Below are 10612 nucleotides of genomic sequence, written 5' to 3'. Positions count from 1 at the left end.
ACGGGGGCGGCGGGGGGACAGGATCGCCCGGCCGGCGGGCGGCAGAGGTAAGGGGAGAGGCCGGGCTCCTAATTCCCCGTCTCCTGGCGTCAGCCGTTTGGCACGCTGGTGATCAGTTCATTTGTAAAAGGCGTCTCAGGTGTTAGTTTTCTTTCTTGTCGCCGTTACTCAGCCAGGTCCTAAAATGCAGGTGTGGGGCCGCAGGGTGTTTTGTGGGGTTTCGCTTGAAATGTGCGCTGGCGTTAACTGCACGCGTTTCCATCCGCGAGGAAGAAGGAAAGAAGTTCGTTGCCTTCACCTCTCGTGGCTCTCATCAGTGAGGCTACATCCCAAATTTTCCAAGCATATCTTCTTTATTGCGGAGTGCAGTTGTTGCTCTATGTAGTTTATAATAAATCTTTTGCTCTATTTTTAGCTCTCATTTGGAGGAGGGGGGGGGAACCATCGCAAATTCAATATTCGGTAAGGCAGTAACTAAAGTTAGAAAAATAGGCTGCAGAGTCACGGTGGCACTATCACAGGAAGGATGCTAGTTTTCTTCCTGGAAAGAGAAAGATTAGATACCAATGGTTTGACATAAAAATAAGTGTGACTCATACATACGTTATGTTTCTCCCATTTACATGGGTTGATCTCAAAAAAAAAAAAAAGATACTACCTGTGCCTGTAAAGCTAACTGTGCTTATGTCCTCTGAGTATTGATGTCAAAGCTGTTGTCAGTATGTACTAAAACATCTCTAACTTAATGCCAATGCAAGACACTTTTTACTGGTTCATAGGTCAAGAGGAAGTTGCTTTTAAAAAGAACATGGAGAGATGCCTATTGAGTAGGAGAATAGCTGCAAAGGACTTCAGAGTGCGTATCTGCTAGATCCAGCCTTAGCGCTGGGATCCCGCTCCTTGTTTAAATCTCTCTTGTCTTCCCACTAGCTGGCAGGCACAGTCTATGATTTCAGTCAAACCTTTGCAGGATCGGATTCTCTCTTCCTGCTTCAATGTCATTGACCTCAATGAAACTGCACCAATCTGATCTTAGTACACAAAATATTCTCCTCCTTTCCTGGCATCCAGATAACTCCCCAGAAAGTGTGATTCAAAATCCAAACTGTGATCTCAGCATTTTCTGCAATTGTGTTCTATTCCCAGTGGTCTTCTGGCCCCATCTGTAATAAAAAAATATTTATATATCTCCTAGGCTTAGAGGTTAAGTGAAAATTTCCACATACTAACTCCAGAACAAACAAGCATACATCCTATTCTTTTGTCAGAATAAGTGTATTCACATAAACATACTTGCTATCTTATGACAATGTAATGGGTAAAAAGTGGCTAAGTAGCCCAGCTGACTATGGGACCAAGGGGACAGATAACAAAGTATCTGATCCTGGTTTGTTGTGTAATAAACTCTTTCACTAGCATGGTCAAACAACCGAAAGAATTTGATGCCGTGGTATTACTGAAGTGTAATTGCAGGTGCACACCTGACTTTCTGACAGTTCTCACCTTCGTTTCTCTAGTATTGATACTACTTGTATCTGCCTGTTGTTCGTAGAAAGAGAATACTGTTAGAGTGAATTAGGAAACGTTCCTAGGATGCTTGTAAAATACAAAGATTACAGCTATTATTTTCTTCGAGTGAAAATAGCTATGTATTGGTTCATGCAGCTCATGCTGTGACAGCATTTAGGTCCAAATTCTGAAGACAGACAACCAATTGCCAACCAACATCATGAAATATTTTTAAAGGACACATTCCCAGACTGTGATTTTACATATTCCACATCCAAGACATTATCAAAGGCTTGGTTTAACCTTCTTAAAGCCAAATGTTACTGAACGGGCAGAATCACTCTTAAATGATTCATGTCACTAGCAGGTATTGTATTGTGTACAGCCCATGAAAAATCAGTGCTCTTTTTCCAAGTAACCAGCAAATCAAGCTATCAAGCAACGCAGGACAGGTACCTTCGTATACTTCAGTTAACGCTTTGTGCCATTTAAATAACCCTAAGGAGTTGCAGACATCACTTACCTGGTTTAGCAAGGTTTACAAGTACTTGGCGTCACTGACATGATATAAAGAACCTGAAGCATACTGGTTGATCTAGGCCGGTGTCTTCTGCTCAGATGTCATCATCTGCTTCTTGATGAGATTTCAGTATAATCATCATTAATAATTTAGGATACTTTACTAAATTTTATGAGTCTTTAATTCACATTTACTTTCATGTCTGAGTATAACTTTACAATTTATTCCTATTTGTATCTTTCAATATCCTTACTGGGACGGTGTCGGTATATGTTTGTGCTTGTTTTGTAGTGGTTGACAATGATGCAGGTTAGAAAAAAAGAGGACTCCCATTCTAACTAGTAGACAGGGTTCCTTCTGTTACTCCATTTCATTTATTTGCTGCATTTCTGAAGTGCAAAATAAAAGCATGCTGTTTCCCTACTTACTTGGAGAAGCCAAGGACGCATATATTAATTAAACAATTTAAAAATATATGTAATTTAAAGAACAGCAAACCCCCTAATTGGGGGATTAACAAGCTTCCTTACTTGTCCTCCTCAGTGTTTGGAAAGAACACAGACTGCATTTGTGGATCAACCTAGAATAACTAACTCTGAAAGATTTGACCTAAGATTTTTTTTGTTGTTGTGGTGATGGTTTTTACTTTTAAACAGCCCTATATTATCATCCCCATAGTAAAACTTATATGGATTCTGTGGTATTTCAGTGCTTTTGTTTTCCAATTTGGCCTTGATTTTCTGATTTGATAAGTGAACCGATTCACGCCTCCTGGAGGTCCATCCACTGCCATTTCCCATTATCTGGTGGCACACTCATTGTCACCAGGGAAGTTCACTGGCCTTTGCTGTGACCTTCCCTGAGCAGAGCTCTTTTTTCTCTGTCAGGCTTTTCATGTCACTTTCTAGCTGCCTGTCCCCGTGTGTCACAGACAAACGCACACAGAGGTGCATGAGTCAGAGATTTTAGAGCCCATTCATGATCCTTGATTTATGTCAATGCTGTCCACCCAACTTCTCCAAAGTGATGCAAGGCTGGGAGCGGGTGAGCTTAGCAAACAAGGGCAGGAGGAGAGGTCAGCAATGTCTCATGGGTCAGATAGCTGCTGCAAAAAAGCTAGAGCAGCTGGCAACTAAGACAGCTGCTGGTTAGGAAGAAAATGGCCACTGAATTTGACATTACTTAATTAAGAGAGTGCCTTAGCTCATGTTCCCCCTCTTCACTTTGCTTCTGTACATTGCAGTAGTGGGGGTTGGGCGATCACACTTTCCCAGTGAAGCTCTTGGGTATAGTAGCTGTCTTCTGTTCAGGCTCATTGAAGACACAATTAAATGCCTCTTTGTTTAGCGATAGCTGAAACAATGCAAAAATACCACCCAGGAGCTAGACCACATGCAAATGTGCACTATTATGGCTTGGCCAGATGGTACGGGCGCTTACTGAGATTCTCGTACCAAATGCAACAGTTACGTAGGTTGTGTGTGTCTGTATGTGCATGTAAAAAAGAGAAACTGCAAAACCTTCACAAATGCACGCAAAGACAAATGTCCTAAAGATGGCCACAAAAAAATATGTAGCATGATCTTAAAAAATAAGAGTGAAAGAGAGCCCTTGTAGGAGACAGTACCCAGAAGAAAAGACAAAGCTGTGGTCAAAGCAAAATAGTCTTACTATGGCCAGAGGAAAAAAAGACTTTATAAAGATCCTTTGTAAATTAACAGAGTTGCATTAAAGAAATACCTGTCTCCATTTTTCCTCTTTAAAGAAAAATGATGCGGGATTTCAAAGTCTGTCTAATTCTGTAAGTCAAAAGAGGTTGCAATACATTCTAAGTCCCTGCGTTGCTCTTATTCCTTCCATTGGTGGAGGTACAAACTAAACTACTGCAAGGCCCACTACAGCCACAGTTCAGACTGGAGCAGGCTTACTCAAAGCTAATTCCAAGCGTGCTTTCTCTAGTTGTGGTGGAAAGGAAGATCCTGCACATTCCTTTGTTTTGCTTGTTCAAGCCGTGCTGCCTCTTGCAGCATATGTATTAATATAGTGGATCAAAATTTCTGCTAAGATTTAAGAACGATTCTCTCTGAATTCAAGAACACTATTCCGGTATCCAAGAATCAGCATTTTCCAATATATGCATATGAAACTGGTTGTTTATCGTGGGACAGAACAAAGGAAAACAAGCTGCATCTTTTTAAACAAAACGGTTTTTTATAAAAAGCATTCCTATTTAATCAATAAGTTGCAAGCTTTAAAGAGAGAAACTCCACCACTTGTAATATTTGAAAGAATCCATGAACGTGTCTTGAGGTGATAAAAATTTTTATTCTTTCCTATGGAAACACAATAAAAGTCACAGAGTGAAGTTCTGGCCCAATGAATTCAGTGGGTATATTATTGATAGCAACAGGGATTTCACCCAGTTTTTGTCATCAAAGTCAAGGCCATAAAAAAATAGACTTAGTAGTACTAAAATACTAAGAGTATTTTGTTTCCACTTTAGATATCATGGACAATACTATGAGACATTAAAAATTCTTTTTATTTTCAGGTTTCAAAATCAAACTAAGACGATCAGATTTTTAATCACATAAAACACAATGATTCTAAAAGTGTTATATCACTGATGTGAGTGATCTGCTCCATTTCCACTCAAATCAGTGAGATACAGGTGTGCAGATCAATTAGAGCTTATACTTGCACACCTCTGGCTTTGATGCCGCACTTCGCAGAATGAAACAGATGTTCCTAACAACTACTTCAATTGACACTGAAAACTGATAGAGCTCTAAAGTGTGCGAGGATTACTGAAGAAGAGATATTCAACCTTTCTTTACCTCAGACCCTTCTTTTTTTCCACTGTAACTTCAAAAGGTGTGATTTTGTGGATGTATCCATGATACCTCTGTCTTCTATCTTGATTTTCCTTTTAGTTAGCTTGAAGATGATGTCACTTGCAAGGCAGCCACATCACTTCTGAGGATCTTGCTTATGTGTGTCAGTGACTCAAAGGAAAGATTACAGTAGCTCATAATCCTCTCAGTGCTATTATAAGTTTTTTGATAACTTCTGATGTCATCTTTAGAGGCTTTGTGCCTCTGTAACTCAACAAATCAAAGAAAAACATGTACCAAATCACAACACATGCTTACTTCCTATTTGCGTGGTAATAAGGTAGGCCAGGTTCTGAACTCAGATGTACTATATTCGTCTAACTTCTTAAATGTTGTTAGTAAGCATACCTATCTTATAGGGGACTTCATGCTGTTACCCCTGTGTTGCATAAGAAAAATGAAATAGCCACATGCTAGATGACATTCAGTATCATTTGGTGGTTAACATTCATTCACAGTTCTTCTCAGTAAAATGACATTCAAAGCTATAAAATGTAGGTCTGTACACTTGGTTCACTGAGAATAAAAGTATACAAAGTTAAACGCAGAAGAAGCTGAAGATAAAATGATCAGAGAGGAAGAGGATTCTGGATGGATTATCTTTATTTATGTTAAGAGACTTAAAGGCAGGATTAAAACAGGCAGTCAAAGAATGCGCATGGTTGCCAAACAAGTAAAATGGAATATCAGATCCATCTGGCAGCATATTAGGCAAATAAATAGGAAGGCTTATTAATTACTGTATTCACGTTAAACAGTCTGTAAAGAGGAACCAAATTTTATAAAATAGATAAAATGAAGGGTATGTCACTGGACAAAAAATAATGCTTCTGCATGTACTGACGTACTTTCTGAATGTACAAATTTAATAGATTATGTTCTTATTTTGCCATCATAACATTATACAGCATAGGGAGAAATATTTTCTTTCTTAAATTCTGTTTTATCACTGGGAAGATATGTCCCAGTTCTTGTATTGTGAAAACTTTTTCAGTATTTATTTTATAAAAATATTATAAAAGGTTAAGAACTTAAATATATTTTTGTTGTGTTTTCCTTTAGAGACGTCATGTGGCAGATAAAACATTACCTTATTGAACCCTCTGCCCTTGCTAAATAAAAATCAAATCATAACTCTAAAATGAACTCCACGGTAGAAAAAATACAGCAGAAAATATATTGTTCCAATACATTTTGATTATAACCAATGGCCATTCAGTGATCTACAAACAAATACAGTAGAAGGCAGGTTTATTCTATCTCCTAGTAGTGAAGAAACAACAAATACAATACCCTGCACCGCTGGAGACTGTGGCCTCTCTTTGGGATTGTGTACTGATAATACCAGTAATAGATACTTTTTATTAAAACATTCACATATCCATGCCCTGTCTGGAGTCCTATAAAAATCCTGAAGTCCTGAAGCGAAGCCATTTGCCTGAGTACCATGAGACCTTCCCGGTACTTTTTCTGCTGTCACAGCGTATCTGTGGATGTGGATTTACTGGCACCTCTGTAGACATTCTTCCAGTAACAGCCTCACAGTACCATCGCCCCCACAGGAGTTATTGAGCCAGGCAACATTTTCATCAGTGTTGGCCAGGTTTCAGGGTGACAGGAAGTTCACCTCCCCTTAAAACCATTTTGTTTTTGAAAAAGCTGCTCTTTAAATCAAATCCCATTAACAAACTTATTAGAAATCGAATAATATCTGCATAGGTTAACATGTCAAGCCTAAAGAGGGAGATTTTAGAGGAGTACAAATAATTACTGACTTGTTGCGTAATTAACCAACCCAATATTGGGTCTGGCTTAGTAACAGTGAAATGCCAAGGAGGATCAAGTTGATCAGCAAGGGCAGAAAATACAGCAGGAACAGGAGAGACTTCGTTGCTTGTATGAAGATTGTACAAATGTTACACCTAGATGTCACACAGAGGCTGACTTTTTAGACATTTTCAGTGTCTCTTCCATGGAACAGCTTGTTAGAAAGCCCACAAGAAGACAGACAGCTTTTGACTTCACCCTGAGCAGCGTTCAGGATCTGGTTTGAAACCTCCTATTTGAAAACCCATTCTGTGACAACTGCCTTAACATACTTTGATGCAGTATCATTACAGGAGCAGCAGCAGCCAAAACATTCAGCAAATTTGTCCTCAGTTTCAAAAAGAGGAACTGTGTAAAAATAAGAGAGTTTGTTCAAAAGTGACTTTAAAAGTGCAGCCAAATTAAATTTTCAGAGGCAGCAAGGAAGCTATTTTAAGATGCACATTTCAGAAACTTAAGGTCTATGTGCACTTGGATTGTTAAGGAAGGCTTGAGAATGGGCAAAGGGAGGCAGCACAGGTAAACAACAGGCTAAAGGAAGTTATTAGAAACAAGCAGCTTTCTTTTAAAAAAGATGAAGTAATACTGAAATGAAAAAAATAGAAAAACCCCACATATTCCTGCAGATTAAATGTAAGAAAACAGTTAGATTGGGTCTCCCCCAAAGGAATCGAAGCTAATAATCTTTCTTCAATCCTTAGGAACAGAAAGCCTTCCAGAGGTCTGCTGGACTAATTGATAACGATGGTATTAACAGGAGTACTCAAAGAAAACAAGGCCGTTGCAGAGAAGTTCATAAACTATTTGAGTCAGCGTTCACCAGTGGATATCCTGGAAATGGAAGGGATTTTGCAGAGAGAATGGATGAAACTGATAAAATGAGCAGTAAGAAACCACTAGGACCAGATGGAAATTGCTAACAGGTGTGTGTAACTACAGTTTTAAAAGGGTACCGATACCCGGTGTCTACAGGATGGCAAATGGGATGTCAGTTTTCAAAAAGAGTTCCATGGAAGACAGCGTGCCTGACAGGCTGGGACGGGAAGTCTGCTCTCTCTCCTTTGCAAATCAGTAGAAACTATGGTGGGCAATAGAACTAGTGGGCACCTGGATAAATATGATCTGCCTGGAAGAGTCAACATGACTTTTGCAGAGGGAAATTCTGCTTTATGAATGTACTGAATTCCCTGAAGAGTCAACCTACGTGTGGAGAAAAGTAGCTTATGAGTTGCATTTCCAAGGGGTAGCTCATCTGCTTGGAGCAGGTAAGGGAACGCATACCTGTCTGAAGCATCTGGAATATTTATTTCCAATCACACATTTCTCCCCTAAACAGCTGTTTCTCTCACCTCTTGCCAACACCTTCCTTAGATACCTTAAGACTTAGTGCCGAATAAGGGGCATCTCAATCCCTCTGTCACCTCCCTTAACTTCCTCCATTCTCAGGAATGTAACTTCTTACTTTGTTTCTGTCATGAGATGAGCAACACTGTCCTGACTCTGGAAAGTGATTTCAAGGGAGAGAGCTTTAAAGGGTAGATTTCTAGGGGGAATTGAAAGCATTTTAACCACCATAATTACAAACTCTCTGTTCCTCATGCTGTGCCTCCGTTTCTAGGTCACCCTGAAGAGGGGATACTGCCTGAATATGCAGGAATGAACCTAATCTCAAAGCCTGAAAACACCCTGCTTGCTAACGAACTCCTTAGCAGGTAAAGCAGAAGGGGTGCGTGCAGATGCCCTACCAGACTTTCTGTGACAGGAACATTTCAGAAGGAAAATGAAATGCCTCTCTCCGGAGCCTCACAGGAATTCTGCACTGCTACAGCCTTTTCTCACAGAACCAACCTAGAGCTCAAACGTACTGTTACCCCTCTTGTACTGCTATATTTCTCCTGTTCATCTGATCAGGTGTCATTTTTGCTCATGAATAGCAGTCTAAAATACCAGATCCACTATACTGCTTAAAGATCTTGTTTCTTAAAATAGCTCCATTTAATTTTTAGACCCTTTCTGTAAATTAGGAGTGCTGTGGCAATTCAGGTATCCTTTACAGCCCTCCGACCTGTGGAACCATCAAAAATTTCAGCTGTGGTAGGTCTCATTTTGTGGTTGATTTCTGCAGGGCTGCACCCCGCTATTTGCACACAGCAAAGCGATCGTTTTCTTCCATAGTGGCTGGAATAAATTTCTCAGAACTTCTAATTCATTTAATTGAGGGCCAAGGGCTGGGGAAAATGTAGCTGCTGCAACCCCTGTAGTTATTACGATCAGAAATATAATTCTAACTGATGGTGGAAAGAGACTGAGTCAGGTAAAACAGTAGAGCAAAACATCAGCAGCGTCAGGTGTTAAGGCCTCTTGGTTTTAAAATGACAGCCCTTCTATCTATGTCTTTTCCTCTCTTTGAGAGGGCTCCACCTTTCAGGATTCTGTATTTTGAGATACTATCTTCTGAGCAAATAGGAACAGACGTGATTGCTCCCCCAGAAACATAGCCTTTTAGTACACTAGCTTTAGAGCTGTTACTGACACACAAATGCTGAATGTAAGCCTGCCTCTCTGCTTTCAGACACATCCCTGCCAAGGGAAGAAGACACATCTGCGTGGCAGTTCATGTGCAGGCACGACAGCAGATAAACCCCAAAATGTTCCGTGGCCCACCGAGCAGTAGACATTTGGCTAGAGGACAGTGTGCCCAGGTGAGCCTCGCAGTGCCTTAAACTGCCGGACGGGCTTAGGCATGCAGTGTCCCATGTGCTCAGGAGGGTGGGAGCTGACAGTGTCTGGAGCTGTCCCTAAGAGACGCAGTGCCCATGCAGCCCTTGTACAGACACGTCCTTAGAGCAAAGTACAGTTCTTGACACTCCGAATTGTTGGGGAGAGTCTGTTTTGTGCCAGACAGACATGCCTCACAGTTGTGAATTTCTGTGCCTCATTTGCCCACAACCGAAGCACTCAGCTGGTAGTGTTGTATGCCCGTGCCTGCCCAGCCTGCGCACCCCGGCTGCGTTGCGTTTCCGTGCTGGGAAGAGGTCTGGCTGAGTATTACCTTCTCCTGCTCCCCGTGCTACAAGAAGGAATTCGGGGCTCGGGAGCCGAGAGGGATCTGCAGCACACTTTGACCAAGTCCCTGCTGTAGATGATGGGACCGGGTGTCCAGGGCTTGGCAATTTCCTCGTAACGTTCAAAGCTTCAGCGCATTTAAGCGTCAAACCTACCTAATCCTTCCTTGGCCGGAGAGCACCTCTCCTTTCCCTTCTCCCACGCGCCTCAAACAAGCTCTACTGGCAGGCCTGGGAAGTCGGACACGGCGGCTGAGGGTGGAGTGGGTTTCCACGTTTGCATCCTTTCACAAGAAAAAGGAGGTCTTAGACGGGCTGGGACTACCTCTGCCGACAGCTGCCTTCCCGCAGAGTTGGGACAGCGAGGGGAAGAGATGGGAAGTGCTTCTCGCTTCTCTCTTATCCCACGAACTCCTGTTTCCCCGTGCAGGGAAGGCGTCCCACCTCCGGGCTTCGTTCCCTGCTGTCCCATGCCCCCCTGCAAGGAGTCTGACCGCACCCGGGCACCGGCAGCCTCACGCTTTGGATGCGCTGACGTTCCCCACGCCAAACTGCAGCTGCCCCCTGGCCATTAGGTTTGAGAAGCAGCAGGTTTCTCTGTTGGCTACCTTTTTTTGCCTGGCGAGCCTAGATCACGGGCCGTGTCTCGGTCCAGCCTGAGTACCAAGTCAATTAAATGTGGAATCGGCAAAATAGCAAGTTAAGTGAAACAAATAAAGCGCCTGATCTGGAACACCGGACTCGTCTGCGGCCAATGGTGCATTTAAATCTGTGCTCGGGCGCCCGCAGTTTTATCC

The 10612-nt window shown here is 41.8% G+C and overlaps 1 long non-coding RNA gene across 2 annotated transcripts; it reads left to right on the top strand.

Moving 5' to 3' along the window:
• The first annotated feature begins 60 nt into the window (after positions 1-60).
• LOC103919511 lies at positions 61-8890 on the top strand. Of its 2 annotated transcripts, none has more exons than XR_663744.1 (3): positions 61-139; positions 7452-7673; positions 8369-8890. It is a non-coding gene; the product is annotated as an uncharacterized LOC103919511 (long non-coding RNA). The 2 variants fall into 2 exon arrangements; XR_663745.1 differs by having other exon boundaries at positions 7452-8015.
• Positions 8891-10612: the final 1722 nt, after the last annotated feature.

This window comes from Pygoscelis adeliae, unplaced genomic scaffold (assembly GCF_000699105.1).
Source record: "Pygoscelis adeliae isolate BGI_AS28 unplaced genomic scaffold, ASM69910v1 Scaffold87, whole genome shotgun sequence".
Classification (NCBI taxonomy): domain Eukaryota; kingdom Metazoa; phylum Chordata; class Aves; order Sphenisciformes; family Spheniscidae; genus Pygoscelis; species Pygoscelis adeliae.
The sequence above is the reverse complement of the archived record's forward strand: the minus strand, read 5'-3'. Positions and strand labels throughout refer to the sequence as shown.